The sequence below is a fragment of the Xenopus laevis genome, chromosome 8L (assembly GCF_017654675.1).
Source record: "Xenopus laevis strain J_2021 chromosome 8L, Xenopus_laevis_v10.1, whole genome shotgun sequence".
NCBI classification, from domain to species: domain Eukaryota; kingdom Metazoa; phylum Chordata; class Amphibia; order Anura; family Pipidae; genus Xenopus; species Xenopus laevis.
Genome location: NC_054385.1, coordinates 4762845 through 4785828, shown reverse-complemented (window position 1 = coordinate 4785828; position 22984 = coordinate 4762845). Strand labels below are relative to the sequence as shown.

At 42.4% G+C, this 22984-nt stretch overlaps 1 long non-coding RNA gene across 1 annotated transcript in view; it reads right to left on the bottom strand.

The window, feature by feature from the left end:
* The window catches only part of LOC108698195, a 31027-nt gene that overhangs the window by 5299 nt on the left and 2744 nt on the right, over positions 1–22984 (bottom strand). The window contains exon 2 of the long non-coding RNA XR_001932583.2: positions 14347–14470. This is a non-coding gene — a long non-coding RNA (uncharacterized LOC108698195). The remainder of the gene's footprint in view (positions 1–14346; positions 14471–22984) is intronic.

Here is a 22984-nt window from a genome sequence, read left to right as displayed (position 1 = left end):
CCAGCTGGCCGGCCTCTGGAAAGAATATTCTTTCACTGTTAATCATTCTCCTCCACGACATCTAATTCCAAATTCCATAGATGATTTGCAAGCTTTGTTTATACCATGGAGAGACCTGCTCCCAGTACAGTAAGTCATAGCCCTTTTGGAAAGCCTTTTGAAGACTATTACTCTTCTAGCTGATCTTGTGACCATGGATGGTCATGTCGTTCAATTTCATGTCGTTCAATTTCCCCTTCTGTCCCTCTATGATGGTCAAAAGGACAGACCAGTAAGTTTTGATCTGCAGTCAATGTCTGTCTGGTGGTCCAAGCATTGGCGTCTGTAACAATCACAGGTGGCCCCAGCATACAAAGATATTCATTATATTAAGTATCTGTTACATTATGTAACCACCACCATGTAGATGGGAAAATGTAAGTCTATTTACAGGGTGAAATTGTGGACACCGTGCCCCCTTCCCTCATCATCGATCATTTCTACTACTGCCTAAGGTATCATAACAAAGATATCCTGTGGTTCAAATGTCTGTATCTATCTTCAGGCAACTGGAATGCACTGCAGGATGCTCTGGCTTTTTAAGAAAAATTAATACTACCCAGGAGCGTTCTAAAATTGAATACAAAAGGAAATATAGGCCTGTCCAGCATGAACACAGTCAAATAGGAATATGAGTCTCTATAGGCAAAAGAAAAGATCTTGTTATCCAGTTTTAGTAAATACAGCCTTTTCATTTGCAAAAATGTAGTCAAAATTGTTGAAATAAATGTGATAGGTCATAAGGTGCAATGGTGCCTTTAGTATTAGTGTGAAATATAGAGTGTGACTGTGGGATAGTAGGTATAGTAGGGAGAGATGGTGTCTATAGTAACAGTGGGATAATAGTCTCTGGGAAGGGAGTGTGACTGTGGGATAGCAGGTATAGTAGGGAGAGATGGTGTCTATAGTAACAGTGGATAATAGTCTCTGGGAAGGGAGTGTGACTGTGGGATAGCAGGTATAGTAGGGAGAGATGGTGTCTATAGTAACAGTGGATAATAGTCTCTGGGAAGGGAGTGTGACTGTGGGATAGCAGGTATAGTAGGGAGAGATGGTGTCTATAGTAACAGTGGGATAATAGTCTCTGGGAAGGGAGTGTGACTGTGGAATAGCAGGTATAGTAGGGAGAGATGGTGCCTATAGTAACAGTGGATAATAGTCTCTGGGAAGGGAGTGTGACTGTGGGATAGCAGGTATAGTAGGGAGAGATGGTGTCTATAGTAAAGGTCCCCATAGACGCGACGATTCTTCTTGCCGAACGACCGATTTTAGGGAAGCCCGACCGATCCTTCGAAATTATCGTGCGGTTAGTGGTATTCGAACGATCGTACATCTTACGATTTTTCGTCCGACATCTGTCGGGAAATTGATCGACCAGGTCAAAAAATCTTTGTCGGTCCCAGTGCAATCTCTCTATGTTTGCAGGGCCAAGCAGGCAGCTCCCCTTTGTTTTCCTGGTAAATTGGTCTTTTTAGTTGATGGTAGATTCGTACGATCGTACGATCGTTCTGAGAAGATCGTGGTCTCACGATCAGGATCTGATCTTTTAAAAATCTCAACATCTATGGCCAGCAGTGGATAATAGTCTCTGGGAAGGGAGTGTGACTGTGGGATAGCAGGTATAGTAGGGAGAGATGGTGTCTATAGTAAGAGTGGATAATAGTCTCTGGGAAGGGAGTGTGACTGTGAGATAGCAGGTATAGTAGGGAGAGATGGTGCCTATAGTAACAGTGGATAATAGTCTCTTGGAAGGGAGTGTGACTGTGGGATAGCAGGTATAGCAGGGAGAGATGGTGCCTATAGTAACAGTGGATAATAGTCTCTGGGAAGGGAGTGTGACTGTGGGATAGCAGGTATAGTAGTGAGAGATGGTGTCTATAGTAACAGTGGATAATAGTCTCTGGGAAGGGAGTGTGACTGTGGGATAGCAGGTATAGTAGGGAGAGATGGTGCCTATAGTAACAGTGGATAATAGTCTCTGGGAAGGGAGTGTGACTGTGGGATAGCAGGTATAGTAGGGAGAGATGGTGCCTATAGTAACAGTGGATAATAGTCTCTGGGAAGGGAGTGTGACTGTGGGATAGCAGGTATAGTAGTGAGAGATGGTGCCTATAGTAACAGTGGGATAATAGTCTCTGGGAATGGAGTGTGACTGTGGGATAGCAGATATAGTAGGGAGAGATGGTGCCTATAGTAACAGTGGATAATAGTCTCTGGGAAGGGAGTGTGACTGTGGGATAGCAGGTATAGTAGGGAGAGATGGTGTCTATAGTAACAGTGGGATAATAGTCTCTGGGAAGGGAGTGTGACTGTGGGATAGCAGGTATAGTAGGGAGAGATGGTGCCTATAGTAACAGTGGATAATAGTCTCTGGGAAGGGAGTGTGACTGTGGGATAGCAGGTATAGTAGGGAGAGATGGTGCCTATAGTAACAGTGGGATAATAGTCTCTGGGAAGGGAGTGTGACTGTGGGATAGCAGGTATAGTAGGGAGAGATGGTGCCTATAGTAACAGTGGATAATAGTCTCTGGGAAGGGAGTGTGACTGTGGGATAGCAGGTATAGTAGGGAGAGATGGTGTCTATAGTAACAGTGGATAATAGCCTGTGGTAAGGGAGTGTGGACAGCAGGAACAATTGAGTAAAATGTTTAGGAACATTTAGTCTGTTATTTAATGCTGTGATTTAATGCTGTGGTGCTACACATTTCTGTTTGTTGGTTCTACGAGCAAAGACATAACCAGTTTCAATGTGTTTCTGCAGCAAAGCCAGCTTCAAGTAGCGTTGGGTTAATAAAAATATTACTCTTTTCCATTTTCCAATTAGAGGAGGTAGGATGAAAAGAAGCGGAAACGGTAGAACGTTGTTTGCCCTAATGCTTTGTGGGTTATTTGCATGCAATTACCTTATATCACAATATGTACTATTCTGCACCACTTTAATTATAGTAATCAAGCATAATTGCGCAGTCTGTATTTGAGCAGGCCCTCCTTCATTTCAGCTAATTGAACCCACAATAAAAGCACTTCTGGAAACAGGGGAACACAGACCCGGCTGATGATTGCAAGGTACGTGTAATTACAGAGCGCACAAGGAGAATTTATTGAGTTACATTAAGTCGAGGACCTTGCTTTCTGACAGTACCAATGACATTGGGAATTGGCCTACATGTTACAGATAAGATAAACATCTGCTGGGCTGATTTCTGTCAAGCAGAATTAGGCAATGAATTCAATAAGCATTTGTAAAAAAGCAATTAGCTCCTACTAAGAGATGAGTTTGGGTCTGAGGCAACTCAGTGACATGACAAGGCAAATGTGTAAAAGGGTCTTTCAAGATTACTCAGACAAACTAAAGCTAGCAAATGTGAATGCAAATGTAACTCATATATGAACTGTCACTATCCTGCCGTGTGTTCTGGGGTATTATACATGGAATTGGCACTGTATTTATCTGCTGTGTGTTCTGGGGTATTATACATGGAATTGGCACTGTATTTATCTGCTGTGTGTTCTGGGGTATTATACATGGAATTGGTACTGTATTTATCCTGCTGTGTGTTCTGGGGTATTATACATGGAATTGGCCCTGTATTTATCTCCTGTGTGTTCTGGGTTATTATACATGGAATTGGTACTGTATTTATCTGCTGTGTGTTCTGGGTATTATACATGGAATTGGCACTGTATTTATCTGCTGTGTGTTCTGGGGTATTATACATGGAATTGGCACTGTATTTATCTGCTGTGTGTTCTGGGGTATTATACATGGAATTGGTACTGTATTTATCTGCTGTGTGTTCTGGGGTATTATAGATGGAATTGGCACTGTATTTATCTGCTGTGTGTTCTGGGGTATTATAGATGGAATTGGCACTGTATTTATCTGCTGTGTGTTCTGGGGTATTATACATGGAATTGGCACTGTATTTATCTGCTGTGTGTTCTGGGGTATTATACATGGAATTGGCACTGTATTTATCTGCTGTGTGTTCTGGGGTATTATACATGGAATTGGTACTGTATTTATCTGCTGTGTGTTCTGGGGTATTATAGATGGAATTGGCACTGTATTTATCTGCTGTGTGTTCTGGGGTATTATACATGGAATTGGCACTGTATTTATCTGCTGTGTGTTCTGGGGTATTATACATGGAATTGGCACTGTATTTATCTGCTGTGTGTTCTGGGGTATTATACATGGAATTGGCACTGTATTTATCCTGCTGTGTGTTCTGGGGTATTATACATGGAATTGGCACTGAATTTATCCTGCTGTGTGTTCTGGGGTATTATACATGGAATTGGCACTGTATTTATCTGCTGTGTGTTCTGGGGTATTATAGATGGAATTGGCACTGTATTTATCTGCTGTGTGTTCTGGGGTATTATACATGGAATTGGCACTGTATTTATCTGCTGTGTGTTCTGGGGTATTATACATGGAATTGGCACTGTATTTATCTGCTGTGTGTTCTGGGGTATTATACATGGAATTGGCACTGTATTTATCTGCTGTGTGTTCTGGGTATTATACATGGAATTGGCACTGAATTTATCCTGCTGTGTGTTCTGGGGCATTATACATGGAATTGGCACTGTATTTATCTGCTGTGTGTTCTGGGGTATTATATATGGAATTGACACTGTATTTATCTTGCTGTGTGTTTTGGGGTATTATACATGGAACTGGTCCTGAATTGATCCTGCTGTCTGTTCTGGGGTATTATACATGGAATTGGCCCTGTATTTATCCTGCTGTGTGTGCTGGGGAATTATACATGGAATTGACACTGTATTTATCCTGCCATGTGTTTTGGGGTATTATACATGGAATTGGCACTCTATTTATCCTGCTGTGTGTTCTGGGGTATTATACATGGAATTGGCACTGTATTTATCTGCTGTGTGTTCTAGGTTGTGATACATGGAATTAGCACTGTATTTATCCTGCTGTGTGTTCTGGGTTCTTATACATGGAATTGGCACTGTATTTATCTTGCTGTGTGTTCTGGGGTATTATACATGTAATTGGTCCTGTATTTATCTGCTGTGTGTTCTGGGGTATTATACATGGAATTGGCACTGTATTTATCTGCTGTGTGTTCTGGGGTATTATACATGGAATTGGCACTGTATTTATACTGATGTGTGTTCTGGGGTATTATACATGGAATTGGCCCTGTATTTATCCTGCTGTGTGTTCTGGGGTATTATACATGGAATTGGCACTGTATTTATCCTTCTGTGCTGGGTTATTATACATGGAATTGGCACTGTATTTATTTTGCCATGTGTTTTGAGGTATTATACATGGAATTGGACCTGGGATTGTATTAAGGAATCTGTAGAAAATGCCTTTTAATAACTTCCCCAACACAAAGATTAGCCTTCACCTCCGCATGGAGGTATTCCTCTGTATTAAACACAATTCTGTTTAATTACAAACACGCACACACCAGCTTTTTCATGTCACTAGGCAGCTTGTACATTTCCTATAATTCCCTTCTCACCTACAAAGGATTGAGAGGGAAGTAATGAAGCTCTGTGTTTTATGTTGATATTTGCCATAGAGACATGTCAGTAGGGATCATTAGTAATTATGTAGGCGCCATTAAAGTAATCACCCTGGACACACTCAGTAAAAAGTTAAATAACAGTGCGCTGGGGAGGGAGGAGGTTGAACTGACGTTTTTACTAACAGGCCTTCATTAATGAAAGTCTATGAAATTTTAAACAGGCGTTGTTCGGTGCCAAGCTGCATTTCTCAAGCCGAGTGCAAGGAGTGTAAAACGGACGAGTTACTGTTGGGAGACAAATGAGCGAACATATTTAGTGTGACAGATTACAAGAGCTCGGAGAAACTAATTACGTTGCAGAGCCACAAACTGAGAAGAAGACAAAGTCTTGGAAAAAAAATTTTCATAGCTTTCATAGACTTTTTGCTTTTCTGTTAAACCCCAAAAATATAATAACACTCTGGCCAAGCAATGGCGAGCATATAGTTACTGTGGAACTCATTACTTATTCATAAGGCATCTGAGCTCTGCCTTTCTTGGTAATGTGCTAGAGTTCAATATTTTATATGCAGATCTCTCAGGAATTCCATTATTATTCCGCCATTGAGTTCCTTGTTTTCAGCACTTGGGCTCGGCAGTAAAGCAGATGCCCAGAAATTAACTACCTGGTTGCTCCAAACAAAAACCCCAGCTCCAGGACTACATATGATCATGCCAGATGTAATGGAAAAACACTGCACAACATCTATGATGAAACAAATGAAAAAAAGAATTGAGAAAATAATGTGGGGGTCACAACCCCCAACATGCTTGTAATGTTTTTTAGAAAAGGTATAACTCATGCCTATGGATCAAATGACTATTGCTCATTCTTGCTCCATACATCTGCCCCCTCCTTGCTCCATGTCTACCCCATCCTTGCTCCATACTTCTGCCCCTGTCCTTGCTCCATATTTCTGCCCCCATCCTTACTCCATACTTCTGCCCCCGTCCTTGCTCCATACTTCTACCCCCGTCCTTGCTCCATACTTCTGCCCCCATCCTTGCTCCATACTTCTGCTCTGTCCTTGCTCCATATGTCTGCCCCTGTCCTTGCTCCATACATCAGTCGCCATCCTGTCTCCATACTTCTTTCCCTGTCTTTGCTCTATAATTCTGCCCCTGTCCTTGCTCAATACCTCTGCCATTTCTCCCCAGTCTTATGCCATGGTGCTACCTACTCCTGCTCCACTGACTGTCCTACCCTCCATACAGAGGCTTGCAGTGTGGATGTTGGATCAGGGCTCTCTTGTAGCCAACTTTCAGTGAGAAGTAATAACTCTAATAATTTGATAATATCCTATGACATACCTCGAGGGCAGTAGTTCACAAATTGTGGGGCTGGCTAAAAGGGCCCAGTCTAGAAGATCAGTTAGGGTGAGATTTTGGAATAATGCTTAGTTTCTCTAGTAGATACGGGTCTATCAGAGTAAGATATTATTCCTTATTTGGGATATAGCCATGCCTGAGTCCTGAAACTGATGAAAACCAGGTTATTAACCATTCTGCACCCCTATTTGGAGCCACAGCCTGACTCACTCCTAGAGTGAGCTAGGAAATCTAACCTCTTTCTTACAATTCCTATCTACTTTATCTACTGAGGCCTCCTATGTCCTATGCCCTTCATTAAAACCCACCCACTCCAGCAAGTGGGCTACAAAGAGACAGGACCTCCTGGTGTCACTATTGACACATGACTTTTATGCCCAATGAAAACCTACAAGGGAGCGCTTAAAAAGAAAAACATCCCCTTCATCCCTGAACAAACCCAAAATCTAATGCTAGGCAATGTAGTATGAAATGAGGGAAAAACCTTAACCCTCCTACCTAATCACAGCTAAATGGTTAATACAGCAATGTGTTTGTATACTCTTATTATGAGCTGAAGGGGCCCTAGATAATGTAGTTCAAGGAGGGGCCTGAACAAGGGAAGTCCAAAAACCACCATTCTGGCATGGGTTCTCAACCCCTTTTTTCACCATGCTCCTCTTACCCCCGTTATCAATGCCAAGGATGAACCCATGTGCAAGCCTCACTTAAGGAACCACAACAACCAAAATTGCCAATTACTGCACTAGGTACCCTATCTGCAGCACAATTTGGAAAGCGTGTAAAAGCAAAGATATCCAGTAGAGTAACAAGATGGGGCATAACAGCAGAAAATGTTTTCTTTGGTGCCTTGTCTACATACCTTGTTCCCATCATGAATAGAGTTTGTGCTCATCATCATTTTTGCCTATTGTTTTATTCTCTCTTAATCTATCTTTTTTTATTTAAACATGGAGATTGAAGCTTCTCCATGTTTGGAGAAGATTACTAGATTACCAGTGCTTGGCTAAACAGAAATCCATAATGCAGGGGGATTATCTGTGCGATGGTAATCCATTATCTACCTCGCAAGGAATAAACATGGGGAAATGTCGCGGTTTACCTCAAGAAATAAACTCATGAATTTTTTTGTGATAAAAACAATAGGCAAAAAGTGTATTCTGCCCAATCCATATTTATAAACTCATGTTAAAAAGAGGACATGCTGGCCCTTTAATTCTTTTTGGATGTCCCTTAAAAGAACAAAGAAATGAAAGTTTGAAATGATGTCGGCCGCATTAAATGGTGCATTTCAGTTACGTTACTGTCTTAGAAGTACAAGTGGATTGTTGCATATTACAGCTCTGCTTTGTTCTCTCTCGAGCTTTATTAAAAAAAAACTATTTAAGGAAACTCAAAAAAAAGTTAATGAAAACGCACATTATTTCTTCCAGGAGCTGCATAGCAGAGAAGAGTTTAATGCTTCATTGGCTTCCTTCTTCCAGGCTTCTCTCTTAGGCTCCTGCTGTTGTCAGGAACTCGGTACTCCCATGCAATATTCAGCTACAGAAGTCGTGGTCACTCAGGCTCACATGCATAAATCTCTCAGGCTCATACATAATTAGGCAACTACAAAATCATCGCACTGTTAACGAAGACTTCTGCATTCAGGACAATGTGTCCATAGAGAGGCAAGGTGTTACAGCTCAGAACAGACGTTGTGGTTGATCACTGAGACAGAGCTCACAGAGTATTTGGAGAACTTGTTAGAGAGAATATTTAATTCACATCCTGATGAAGTTCCTCAGAACGGCCTGGAGCAGAAATAGGTTAATGGACAAGCTTGAGATTATTCTGCTCAGTGGACTGTAAGGCAGACCAGTGTTTCTACTGGGGAAACAATAAAAGCTTTGTTTAAAGGAGATCTAAAGTGTATCTACCTATCCACTGTGCCTACTCGGGTGGGCAACACCCTAGGTACAACCCCTTCTGCTCGGTGGAGCTTTTGTCTGCTCTACTAACTACCCTCAGCTTATCTCTCACTCCTAGTTAGTAAGCTATTACTATAGAATGTAACTTACAGTATATCTAGCTAGTCCTATCTCCTTCTCCTAGTGCAGGGATCCCCAACCTTTTGAACCCGGGAGCAACATTCAAAAGTAAAAGGAGTTGGGGAGCAACACAAACATGAAAAATGTTCTTGAGGTGTTGTGATTGGCTATTTGGAAGCCCCTATGCAGATTGTCAACCTACATTGAGGCTCTGTTTGGCAATACACCTGGTTTTTATACAACCAAAACTTGCCTTCGAGCCAGGAATTCAAAAATAATCACCTGCTTTGAGACCACTGGGAGCAACATCCAAGGGGTTGGAGATTGCTCACGAGTTACTGGTTGGGGATCATTGTCCTAGTGAGACCTTCTAAGTCAAGCTCTTCAACACCATGCACCCCTCCAGCAAGTGGAGTCCAACAAGACAGAACATTGTGCACCCTCCCTGTATAAAAAAGCCTGACGCTGACACCCCTGGCCAAACCAGAACTCCCAGGGTATATCTTAATCTGGAAAGGGAACATCTCCTTCCTCCTAGAAATGAACAGACCCCATCCCAATGTTGGAGTCAACCACTATGGGGGGGGTTTTCTAAGTAAAGCCAAAATCTTTACCTTCCAAAACATTATAAGGTAAGTTTAGTGTATAAATAAGACATTACTGTCCATATAGCTCTTTGTTCTCCTTCAAAACTTTCTCACCTTAACTGGCCTGATTAAAGTCAAAGTGCTGTTGACAGCAGAGGCAGAGCTCATGCAGTATTTGGAGTGAATATCTAATTCACAGCCTGAGCGCAGAATAGCCTGGAGCAGGAACAGGTTAAGATTGAGATTATTCTGCTCGGTGTAATGTACTCCCGATCCCTTAATCCTGTAATTATAAAGAGTGAGGCTTATTTACTGTAATTAACTTTCTGCAGTGAAGTACAAAGCCTAAGGATGCAGAAATGTGAGACAATAAATAGCAAAAAAATTATTTTCTTTCCTTGCATATTGTCCATGCCTACATGATTTTCTTGGGTTTGAGGGTGTTGCAGCTTGGTGACACATGGGCGATATTCAAATTGCCGTCAATTCCCCATCCGGCCCTGTCCCTAAAAATCCACCCAACCTTTCCAGAAGAGCAGAGGCTGTAATACCAACTTCATCTGACTACCCTTGGTTTGAGATGTTGGGAGAGGGTGTCGGACAGGGAGAGGGTGTCGGACAGGGAGAGGGTGTTGGACAGGGAGAAGGTGTTGGAGAGGGTGTTGGACAGGGAGAGGGTGTCGGACAGGGAGAGGGTGTCGGACAGGGAGAGGGTGTCGGACAGGCAGGGGTCTGTGTACTTATTTAATGCCATTCCAGAAGTTTTTATCGAAGATTATTAATTGATAATTACAAATAGATCTGCATGGTCAGGTACAGCTTACGCGGGTCAATGATTCCCAAAGATGTTAAAGTGGAACATGAATTTCAAGTATTGTGATTTGATGAATGGAGTGGTCCTCCAGGTATTCCGTGAGATGCATAGCGCCACTTACAAACGCGGCATGACATTTGGTCGGCCCTTAATATCACCTTTCCTTGTGCTATTCTCCCTGTTTAGCATCTTCTGATTAATCCCTTTCCAATATGTCACTTCACAAAAGGTGTTGTTTAATCATTTTCAGCTGTGGGGGAATGAGGTGTTTTTTTTTTTAGAATCCCCCCAGCTAAGCAATGTGCCAAGTAAAAGGAGTATAGGGAGGAATGGAGTGCTAGATTCCATCACAATTTCTAGAGAAGGTGATGAATATTTTATTTCCCATCACAGGGAGATAGTTTAACCTTTACAGCTGATTAACAAAGTTCCTCAGCACCAGTCATGGCAGTCCCAGGCAGCTTGTTGTTTTTTTTAACTATTTTATCCAAATATCTAATGGTAAAAATACAGAGAAAATTATGGACAACCTCACTGGGATGCTGGGAAAAATCAAAATGGGCCTTGGTTCTACCCTAGTCTCTCTACCCACCCAATACCTTCTACCAGTCCAGGGGCACAGCCTTGGCCAAATTGTCTGCTAGCAGGGGCTTGTTTGTCTTAAGCAGTTGGTGGAGTGAGGGGATTCGAGGGGCATGCACAACCGTGGGTCGATAGGGTGCCTAGAGGTTCAGATTCTGGTGGGCACAAAGTACACCAGTCTGACAATGGACCCCCTGTTGTGAAATAAAAGGATAGTCATAGTTGCTAAGGAGTTGTATGCCCATAAAAAAGCATGAGGTCTTGGAACTACAGAGTGACTTTCAATCACTCAAGGGCCAATTGTCTCTTATAATACACCCGTTTCAAGGGATCATCACAATGACATCACAGCAGAATATATCACTCTTAACATAGTTAGGTTGGAAAAAAACACACGTCCATCAAGTTCAAACTTTTTAGTGTATGTATATATAACCTGCCTAACTGCCAGTTGATCCAGAGAAAGGCAAAAAACCCCATCTGAAGCCTCTCCAATTGCTTCAGAGGGGGAAAAATTCCTTCCTGACTCCAAAATGGCAATGGGACCAGTCCCTGGATCAACTTGTACTATGAGCTACAGATGCAGCCACTTTGGTTTGTCTGTTTGACACAGAATAACTAAACACAGATATCCCATTTATCTCATTTAACACAGAAAACTGCGTCACAACATCCCATCTAATTAAAGCATTCACCATTGTGAACAATGGAGCTTTGGTATGCTAATGAAAAGGTTACATGCATTAAATGAGTTAAGATGACTTAAGATAACACAGTTTCTTCAATTACCCCTGAGTCATGACGCATTTAACTCACAAATCCAAGTGGCTTCATCTGTATCTCCCATATCCCTGTATTCCCTCACTTGCTAAACACCATCCAAACCCTTCTTATACCTATCTAATGTATCAGCCTGTACCACTGATTCACTTCCCAGCTCTCCCTGTAACACCCCTTTCCCTCCTCTAATCTCATTGGCTCCCTCCTGTCTGCTGGGAGGGGCTACAGGTGAATAAAGCATCCGACCCTTCCTTGTACCTATCTAATGTATCAGCCTGTACCACTGATTCAGGGAGACAATTCCACATCTTCACAGCTCTCACTGTAACAAACCCCTTCCCAATATTTAGCTGGAGCCTCTTTTCTTCTAATCGGAATGGGTGACCTTGTGTCAGCTGGAAAGACCTACTGGTAAATCATTAGAGAGATTATTATATGATCCCCTTATATATTTATACATAGTTATCATATCACCCCTTAAGCGCCTCTTCTCCAGCGTGAACATCCCCCAATTTGGCCAGTCTTTCCTCATAGCTAAGATTTTCCCTTTACCAGCTTAGTTGTCCTTCTCTGTACCCTCTCTAATACAATAATGTCCTGTTTGAGTGATGGAGACCAAAACTGTACGGCTTATTCTAGATGGGGCCTTACCAGTGCTCTATACAGTGGAAGAATGACCCCTCCTCCCGTGACTCTATGCCCCTTTTAATACAACTCAAGACATTATTTGCCCTTGATGCTGCTGACTGGCATTGCTTGCTACAGACAAGTTTATCATCTACAAGGACTCCAAGGTCCTTTCCCATAATGGATTTGCCTAGTGCAGTCTCATTAAGGGTATAAGTGGATATTGTTACATCCCAGGTACAGGACTTTACATTTATCTACATTGAATCTTATCTGCCACTTAGCTGCCCAGATTGCCACTTTGTCAAGATCCTGCTGCACGGATGGGATGTCGCATCCTGGATGGAATTAATTGATCTGGATAGTTTTGTGTCATCTGCAAAAACTGAAATATTATGTACAATACCCTCCCCATAGTCATTAATGAACAAATGAAATAAAAGTGGCCCCAATACAGTCCCATACAGTGGCATCACTAAGCATGGTGTTTAAGGACACATTTTAAGGGTTATCCATAGCTCTTGTGCATATAATGGTCTTATGATGTGCTCGGCACCACAATTAGATTGTAAGCCTTGTAGAAAAATCTAAAAATCTTTGTGCTTATATAGGATCTTATATTATCAGGTGTATTTGGGGCGCAGCTATTAAGGATCAATTACGATCATTCTTTTCAAATGTCTAAACAGCCAAAAATCAGGATTTACTCTCTTACCAATCATTTTACAGAATGTTACAGGCTCCTCCTACTGTTTGTGTACAAAGCTCTGTACAAGTGAAGACAAAATACATCCTAGTCAAAGATTAACATCTCATATAACTATACAAGATGTTCCAGGGACTGGTCTGGAGTCAGGGAGGAAATTTTTCCCCCCTCTGAGGCAAATTGGGAGAGGCTTCAGAGGGGTTTTATCTCCTTCCTTTGGATCAACTGGCAGTTAGGCAGGTTATATATAGACTTAAAAGGTCGAACTTGATGGACGCGTGTCTATTTTCAACCTAACTTACTACTATGTAACTACAGGGATCATTTATAAAATGGAAGGCAGGAAACAAAGTATATCACACTTAAACTCAGGGCCCGACTGGGCCAATGGGATACCGGGAAAAAACCCGGTGGGCCCAGACATGATACCCACAGCTGGCAGCCCCCGATCTCCACTCTGCCCAATCACCTGAGGAAAATGGTGCACAAGTATGCATTGGTGGGGATAAGAGGGGCTGGGGGGCCCATGGGGGAACCACATACACAAGGAATCACTATATTTGTGCCACTGAAATACCAGGAAGAAGGAGGACACAGAATAATAATATTACATATACCTGTAGCTATAACACGGTTAATAATGTGGACTGTGTATATATTCTATTAGGGTGCCCGTCGGTTCCATAAGAAGGCCTGCATCATGAAGATATAAAAATGATAAATTTAAAGGGAAGCTCAGAAGCTCCAAAAAACCCAGGTCCGGAGCATTCTGTATAAAAGGTCCCATACATGTATAGGCAATACACAGCAGTCAAGGCCTGCTATAGAACATATATGGACAAAGGGCAAGCAAGAGGAATGCTCTTGTAAGTCCATAAAACAAAACAAAATCTTCCGGGGGAACTTCCTAAAGAATAATTGTTTGACTAACGGTAGCGGCCTAGTAGAAATAAATAAGTTAAGGGAGGGCGATAAACAAGCTGAACGGCGCTGTCGTAAAAATGCCAAGGACCGGGGAATGTGCCGAGCGGAGAAAATAACTGAATCGCCAGAATCGAGCAGTCTCCAAAATTGTAAAAATTGCGTTGAGCTCAATAACATGAAGTTTATACATGCCATACAGTGACAAGGCCCCGGGGGATGCGGGATAATGCTGAATAGCATACCACACGCGTGTAATTTCTCTTATGAGCCCAAAATAGGTTACTAAAGATTTTCCACTTATTTCTGACGTCTCCTGGGAGACTGCGAGGCCTCCGAACAGTTGAACAGCGAGCGTGAAAACAAAATTGCTTACCTTGATGCTTTTATTCTCGGGGCTTTCTGTTAGATTGCAAACACTCAGAGACATTAACTTTTTCTTATCCAGGTTCTGCCCAACAAAATGCTTCCTAGATCCAGTCTGGCTTTCCATTTCCGGTCTGTAAAACATGGCCAAGATACAATAGACTTCATTAGCCTCGTTTATAAACCCGACGTCAGCCTTACTATAAGTTGCCATCGTTATGGTTTCAATCGCCAACTGTATTGTTGCTATAGATTTATATCATAGGTTTGGTCGAGAAACACGCATAGATTCCTTAAAGGGATACTGTCATTGGGAAAAAAAAAATTCAAAATGCATTAGTCAATAAAGCTGCTCCAGCAGAATTCTGCACTGAAATCCATTTCTCAAAAGAGCAAACACATTTTTTTATATTTAATTTTGAAATCTGACATGGGGCTAGACATATTGTCAGTTTCCCAGCTGCCCCCAGTCATGTGACTTGTGCTCTGATAAACTTCAGTCACTCTTTACTGCTGTACTGCAAGTTGGAGTGATATCTACCCCCTCCCTTTCCCCCCAGCAGCCAAACAAAAGAACAATGGGAAGGTAACCAGATAGCAGCTCCCTAACACAAGATAACAGCTGCCTGGTAGATCTAAGAACAGCAGTCAATAGTAAAATCCAGGTCCCAATGAGACTCATTCAGTTACAGCAGCCCAGACCCACTCCACATATATTTGGGGATCAGTATTCCTAGGAAAATGTATTTATATGCCTCAATGCAGGTTTTGTCAATCCCAAGCCCAGTTTATCCGTACAAGATTTTCTGAAAATTCCCCTTCTGACCCCTTGCCCTGAGGCTTTATTCAATCAGACCTGGGTCTGAGAGCAGTGCTGCCATTCATTATAGCTAGAATAGTTAAATACAAATCTATATATATTCTGCCATAAATACACAAAGCTGCCCAGAGGCTTTCTGATCAACATGTGCAAGAACAAGTGGTGCGATTCTCAGTGTCTCTCAATGATTCTCAGTGTCTCTCAATGATTCTCAGTGTCTCTCAATGATTCTCAGTGTCTCTCAGTGATTCTCAGTGTCTCTGAGTGTCTCTCAGTGATTCTCAGTGATTCTCAAGTGTCTCTCAGTGGTTCTCAGTGATTCTCAGTGTCTCTCACTGATTATCAGTGTCCCGCAGTGTCTCTCATTGTCTTTCAGTGATTCTCAGTGTCTCTCAGTGATTCTCAGTGTCTCTCAGTGATTCTCAGTGTCTCGCAGTGTCTCTCAGTGTCCCTCAGTGTCTCTCAGTGTCCCTCAGTGTCTTGCAGTGTCTCGCAGTGATTCTCAGTGATTCTCAGTGTTTCGCAGTGTCTCTCAGTGTCTCTCAGTGTCCCTCAGTGTCCCTCGGTGTCTCTCAGTGATTCTCAGTGTCTCGCAAGTAATTCTCAGAGTCTCGTAGTGTATCTCAGTGATTCGCAGTGGCTCGCAGTGATTCTCAGTGTCTCTCAGTGTCTCGCAGTGATTCTCAGTGTCTCTCAGTGATTCTCAGTGTCTCTCAGTGATGCTCAGTGTCTCTCAGTGATGCTCAGTGTCTCTCAGTGATTCTCAGTGTCTCGCAGTGTCTCTCAGTGATGCTCAGTGTCTCTCAGTGATTCTCAGTGTCTCGCAGTGATTCTCAGTGATTATCAGTGATTCACAGTGTCTCGCAGTGTCTCAGTGTCTCGCAGTGATTCTCAGTGTCTCGCAGTGTCTCGCAGTGATTCTCAGTGTCTCGCAGTGATTCTCAGTGTCTCGCAGTGATTCTCAGTGTCTCGCAGTGATTCTCAGTGTCTCGCAGTGATTCTCAGTGTCTCGCAGTGATTCTCAGTGTCTCTCAGTGTCTCTCACTGATTCTCAGTGTCTCGCAGTGTCTCTCACTGATTCTCAGTGTCTCGCAGTGTCTCTCAGTGATTCTGTGTCTCGCAGTGTCTCTCAGTGATTCTCTGTCTCGCAGTGTCTCTCAGTGATGCTTAGTGTCTCTCAGTGATTCTCAGTGTCTCTCAGTGATTCTCAGTGTCTCTCAGTGATTCTCAGTGTCTCTCAGTGTCTCTCAGTGTCTCGCAGTGTCTCGCAGTGTCTCGCAGTGTCTCGCAGTGTCTCGCAGTGTCTTGCAGTGTCTCGCAGTGTCTCTCAGTGATTCTCAGTGTCTTGCAGTGTCTTTCAGTGATTCTCAGTGATTCTCAGTGATTCTCAGTGTCTCTCAGTGATTCTCAGTGTCTTGCAGTGTCTTTCAGTGATTCTCAGTGATTCTCAGTGATTCTCAGTGTCTCTCAGTGATTCTCAGTGTCTCGCAGTGTCTCTCAGTGATTCTCAGTGTCTCGCAGTGTCTCTCAAGTGATTCTCAGTGTCTCGCAGTGTCTCGCAGTGTCTCGCAGTGTCTCGCAGTGTCTCGCAGTGATTCACAGTGTCTCAGTGTCTCGCAGTGATTCTCAGTGTCTCGCAGTGTCTCGCAGTGATTCTCAGTGTCTCGCAGTGATTCTCAGTGTCTCGCAGTGATTCTCAGTGTCTCGCAGTGATTCTCAGTGTCTCGCAGTGATTCTCAGTGTCTCAGTGATTCTCAGTGTCTCGCAGTGATTCTCAGTGTCTCTCAGTGTCTCTCACTGATTCTCAGTGTCTCGCAGTGTCTCTCACTGATTCTCAGTGTCTCGCAGTGTCTCTCAGTGATTCTGTGTCTCGCAGTGTCTCTCAGTGATTCTCAGTGTCTCGCAGTGTCTCTCAGTGATGCTTAGTGTCTCTCAGTGATGATTAGTGTCTCTCAGTGATTCTCAGTGTCTCTCAGTGATTCTCAGTGTCTCGCAGTGTCTCTCAGTGATGCTCAGTGCCTCTCAGTGATTCTCAGTGTCTCGCAGTGTCTCTCAGTGATTCTCAGTGTCTCTCAGTGTCTCTCAGTGATTCTGAGTCTCTCTGTGTCTCTCTGTGTCTCTCAGTGATTCTCAGTGTCTCTGAGTGTCTCTCTGTGTCTCTGTGTCTCTCAGTGTCTCTCAGTGATTCTCAGTGTCTCGCAGTGTCTTTCAGTGATTCTCAGTGTCTCTCAGTGATTCTCAGTGATTCTCAGTGATTCTCAGTGTCTCTCAGTGATTCTCAGTGTCTCGCAGTGTCTTTCAGTGATTCTCAGTGTCTCTCAGTGATTCTCAGTGATTCTCAGTGATTCTCGGTGTCTCTCAGTGATTCTCAGTGCCTCGCAGTGTCTCTCAGTGATTCTCAGTGTCTCGCAGTGTCTCTCAAGTGATTCTCAGTGTCTCGCAGTGTCTCTCAGTGATTCTCAGTGTCTCTCAGTGATTCTCAGTGTCTCTCAGTGTCTCGCAGTGTCTCGCAGTGTCTCGCATTGTCTCGCAGTGTCTCGCAGTGTCTTGCAGTGTCTCGCAGTGTCTCTCAGTGTCTCTCAGTGATTCTCAGTGTCTTTCAGTGATTCTCAGTGTCTCTCAGTGATTCTCAGTGATTCTCAGTGTCTCTCAGTGATTCTCAGTGTCTCGCAGTGTCTCTCAGTGATTCTCAGTGTCTCGCAGTGTCTCTCAAGTGATTCTCAGTGTCTCGCAGTGTCTCGCAGTGTCTCGCAGTGTCTCGCAGTGTCTCGCAGTGATTCTCAGTGTCTCTCAGTGTAAGCCCAAGGAAGAGCAAAGTGAAGCCGTTAACATGTAACATTAAAGTGATACATTCGGCTTTGACTCACATCCATTCACTGTTCTGCCAGAAGGAATGTGCTCGGGATAACAAAAAAAAAATGGCTTTTAATAAAAAGAATTCTATAGGCATTGTGGGATCCCAGGCACATACTTGACTTCTTCTTCCGAATCTTTCCATCTTTCAAATGGGGGTCACTGACCCCATCTAAAAATGCTCTGTAAGGCTACACATTTATTGTTATTGTTATTTTTTATTATTAATCTTTCTATTCAGGCCTCCCCTATTCATATTCCAGTCTCTTATTCAAATCAATGCATGGTTGCTAGGGGAATTCGGACCCTAGCAACCAGATAGCTGAAACTGCAAACTGGAGAGCTGCTGAATAAAAAGCGAAATAAGTCAAAAACCACAAATAATAAAAAATGAAAACCAATTGCAAATTGTCTCAGAATATCCCTCTCTACATCATACGAACAGTTCATTTATAGGAGAAGCACCCCTTTAACACTTACATTACTCTTAGAATAAACTGTCAAAGTGAATCAGTATGGAGATATATATATATATAGATATATATATATATATATATATATATATATATATATATATATATATATATATATATATGATTTTCTATACAATAAGGTGCTAATTATCAGCATATAGCACAGCCAACAGCAACACTGTCACACTTCTAAGTTTAGTGACAAAGCTGAGACTGGTATCCGGCACTTTCCATATAAATAAAAGGGGCGATCGGTGGGTGCTACACACTGCAGAGAATCATTCAGAGCACCCACATTCCAGTGATAGACCAGGCCCGGTTTTTTGTTTCTACAATAACATGGAAATGGGAGGAAATAATCTTTATGAGCCGACACTTCTATAAAAGGAGAAGAAAGTGTCGTTTAACCAGCTGCCTGCTAATTAGAAGTGCCATTTCTCATGCCTGCAGTCACGGGGTTAAAGGGTTGATAATTACACCAGAGAAATAAGAAGAAGAGCCACTGGCTGGAATGAGATCTCTTGCATTTAACCTAAAGCTTCTGTCGCAAATTAATTCTGGATTCTCAGTGAACAGCTCACGGCAAACGCCCTAGTCATTTGCCATTCGAGATTGCCCTGCTGAGTTTGGCAAGAGGAGCAATTGGAGGGCTACAGCCACAAGCAACAAATTAGGGACACTGTAGTAAAGGCACATGCAAGCTTTCCCAAATATTATATGCACAGCATGTCCCTAGCTTGCAGAGCTCACAATCTAATTATAACACCTGTGGTGAAAGGGACATGATTTATTAAAAGTTTCCCTCTTATTTCCTCCCTAATTTATAACTATGCCAACAGCAGAGCTTGGTCTTTCTGCTGGGACACGGCATGAAGTTACTGTCACGTGGGCAAACGGAAGTGGCTGGAAATGAGAGACAAACAAAACGAAGAGAAGCAAGACAGAAGCAATTCCAAATAAATTCCCATAGCTTTACAAACAGATACTATAAAACAATGTACTAAGCACAATTCAGCAGGAACAGCCCCTAAGTTTGCTCATAGTCTGTACAGAGAGATCCCATAAAACTATGGCAGCATAGGTATTCCCCTGTACTAAGCACAATTCAGCAGGAACAGCCCCTAAGTTTGCTCATAGTCTGTACAGAGAGATCCCATAAAACTATGGCAGCATAGGTATCCCCTGTACTAAGCACAATTCAGCAGGAACAGTCCCCTAAGTTTGCTCATAGTCTGTACAGAGAGATCCCATAAAACTATGGCAGCATAGGTATTCCCTGTACTAAGCACAATTCAGCAGGAACAGTCCCTAAGTTTGCTCATAGTCTGTACAGAGAGATCCCATAAAACTATGGCAGCATAGGTATTCCCTGTACTAAGCACAATTCAGCAGGAACAGCCCCTAAGTTTGCTCATAGTCTGTACAGAGAGATCCCATAAAACTATGGCAGCATAGGTATTCCCTGTACTAAGCACAATTCAGCAGGAACAGTCCCTAAGTTTGCTCATAGTCTGTACAGAGAGATCCCATAAAACTATGGCAGCGTAGGTATTCCCCTGTACTAAGCACAATTCAGCAGGAACAGTCCCTAAGTTTGCTCATAGTCTGTACAGAGAGATCCCATAAAACTATGGCAGCATAGGTATTCCCTGTACTAAGCACAATTCAGCAGGAACAGTCCCTAAGTTTGCTCATAGTATGTACAGAGAGATCCTATACAACTATGGCAGCATAGGTATTCCATGTACTAAGCACAATTCAGCAGGAACAGTCCCTAAGTTTGCTCATAGTCTGTACAGAGAGATCCCATAAAACTATGGCAGCATAGGTATTCCCTGTACTAAGCACAATTCAGCAGGAACAGCCCCTAAGTTTGCTCATAGTCTGTACAGAGAGATCCCATAAAACTATGACAGCATAGGTATTCACTGTACTAAGCACAATTCAGCAGGAACAGTCCCCTAAATTTGCTCATAGTCTGTACAGAGAGATCCCATAAAACTATGGCAGCATAGGTATTCCCTGTACTAAGCACAATTCAGCAGGAACAGCCTCCTAAGTTTGCTCATAGTCTGTACAGAGAGATCCCATAAAACTATGGCAGCATAGGTATTCCCTGTACTAAGCCCAACTCAGCAGGAACAGCCTCTAAGTTTGCTCATAGTATGTACAGAGAGATCCCATAAAACTATGGCAGCATAGGTATTCTTCTGTACTAAGCACAATTCAGCAGGAACAGTCCCCTAAATTTGCTCATAGTCTGTACAGAGAGATCCCATAAAACTATGACAGCATAGTTATTCCCTGTACTAAGCATAATTCAGCAGGAACAGTCCCCTAAGTTTGCTCATAGTCTGTACAGAGAGATCCCATAAAACTATGGCAGCATAGGTATTCCCTGTACTAAGCCCAAATCAGCAGGAACAGCATCTAAGTTTGCTCATAGTATGTACAGAGAGATCCCATAAAACTATGGCAGCATAGGTATTCTTCTGTACTAAGCACAATTCAGCAGGAACAGTCCCCTAAATTTGCTCATAGTCTGTACAGAGAGATCCCATAAAACTATGACAGCATAGTTATTCCCTGTACTAAGCATAATTCAGCAGGAACAGTCCCCTAAGTTTGCTCATAGAATGTACAGAGAGATCCCATAAAACTATGGCAGCATAGGTATTCTTCTGTACTAAGCACAATTCAGCAGGAACAGTCCCCTAAATTTGCTCATAGTCTGTACAGAGAGATCCCATAAAACTATGACAGCATAGTTATTCCCTGTACTAAGCATAATTCAGCAGGAACAGTCCCCTAAGTTTGCTCATAGTCTGTACAGAGAGATCCCATAAAACTATGGCAGCATAGGTATTCCCTGTACTAAGCACAATTCAGCAGGAACAATCCCTAAATTTGCTCATAGTCTGTACAGAGAGATTCTTTAAACCCATGCAGGGTAGCAAATAGTACAGGGATTATTTGCTCCTGTAAAATCTTTGCTTGTAGTGTAATTCATCTCTCCTGCCATTAGTGTGAAACTGTTATATATAACAAGAAATGAGAACTTGTCAGTGTGTGCAGTGTGCGGAGACGCGCAGGTTACACACGGCAAGAGTTAATCTGTTGAATTCCAATTACTTTCTCTGTTGATGGGATACATCTCATCTATTTTTTTCCCTTCACTGTGCTAATCTAGAAATAGGAAATCCAGTAACTGCAGATCTGCGTGATTAACAGAAGGAGATTTAATTAGAAATACTGGACGGAGATGTAGTGATTATAAAATGTATCATTTAATCTCTTCCATGTAGCATGTTGTTAATTAAATTTCACTATCATTAATTTTATTCCTGACAAAGAGTTTCTGCTCTTGCTAAGGAGGAATAGGCACATGAATGCTGTACAGACTATGAGCAAATTTAGGGGACTGTTCCTGCTGAATTGTGCTTAGTACAGGGGAATACCTATGCTGCCATAGTTTTATGGGATCTCTCTGTACAGACTATGAGCAAACTTTAGGGGACTGTTCCTGCTGAATTGTGCTTAGTACAGGGGATACCTATGCTGCCATAGTTTTATGGGATCTCTCTGTACAGACTATGAGCAAACTTAGGGGGCTGTTCCTGCTGAATTGTGCTTAGTACAGGGAATACCTATGCTGCCATAGTTTTATGGAATCTCTCTGTACAGACTATGAGCAAACTTAGGGACTGTTCCTGCTGAATTGTGTTTAGTACAGGGGAATACCTATGCTGCCATAGTTTTATGGGATCTCTCTGTACAGACTATGAGCAAACTTAGGGACTGTTCCTGCTGAATTGTGCTTAGTACAGAGGATACCTATGCTGCCATAGTTTTATGGGATCTCTCTGTACAGACTATGGGCAAACTCGGTGACTGTTCCTATTATTTATTGTAAAATAGCAATACAGATATGGGACCTGTTATCCAGAATGCTTATGACCTTGGGTTTTCCGGATAATGGATCTTTCTGTAATTTGGATCTTCATTAAGTCTAGTAGAAAATCATATAAACATTAAAGAAACCCAATAGGCTGGTTTTGTTCCAATAAGGATTAATTATATCTCAGTTGGGATCAAGTACTATTTTATTATTACAGAGAAAAAGAAAATCATTTTTAAACATTTGGATTATTTGGATAAAATAGAGTCTATGGGAGATGGGTTTTCTGTAATTCGGAGCTTTCCGGAGAATGGGTTTCTGCACAACGAATCTGATTCCTGTAACAGTTCCTCATAGGGCAAGACAGCTGCAATAAATCAAGAGGCTATGGCCACAACAGTGAGAAAAAGGCAAGATTCATACAGTAAAGCAAATTAGCAACAGCAACGCTTAATAACTGTGTTGCCCAACATTATTCCTTGTTGTTAAACTACAACTCCCAGAAGCCTGGGTGGCCGAGTCGCTTGGCCCTGCAACCAAACAACATTCACTTTAAATCAGATTGTCAGCTCTCCTATAAAAAAAAACCACTGATTAACAGTGA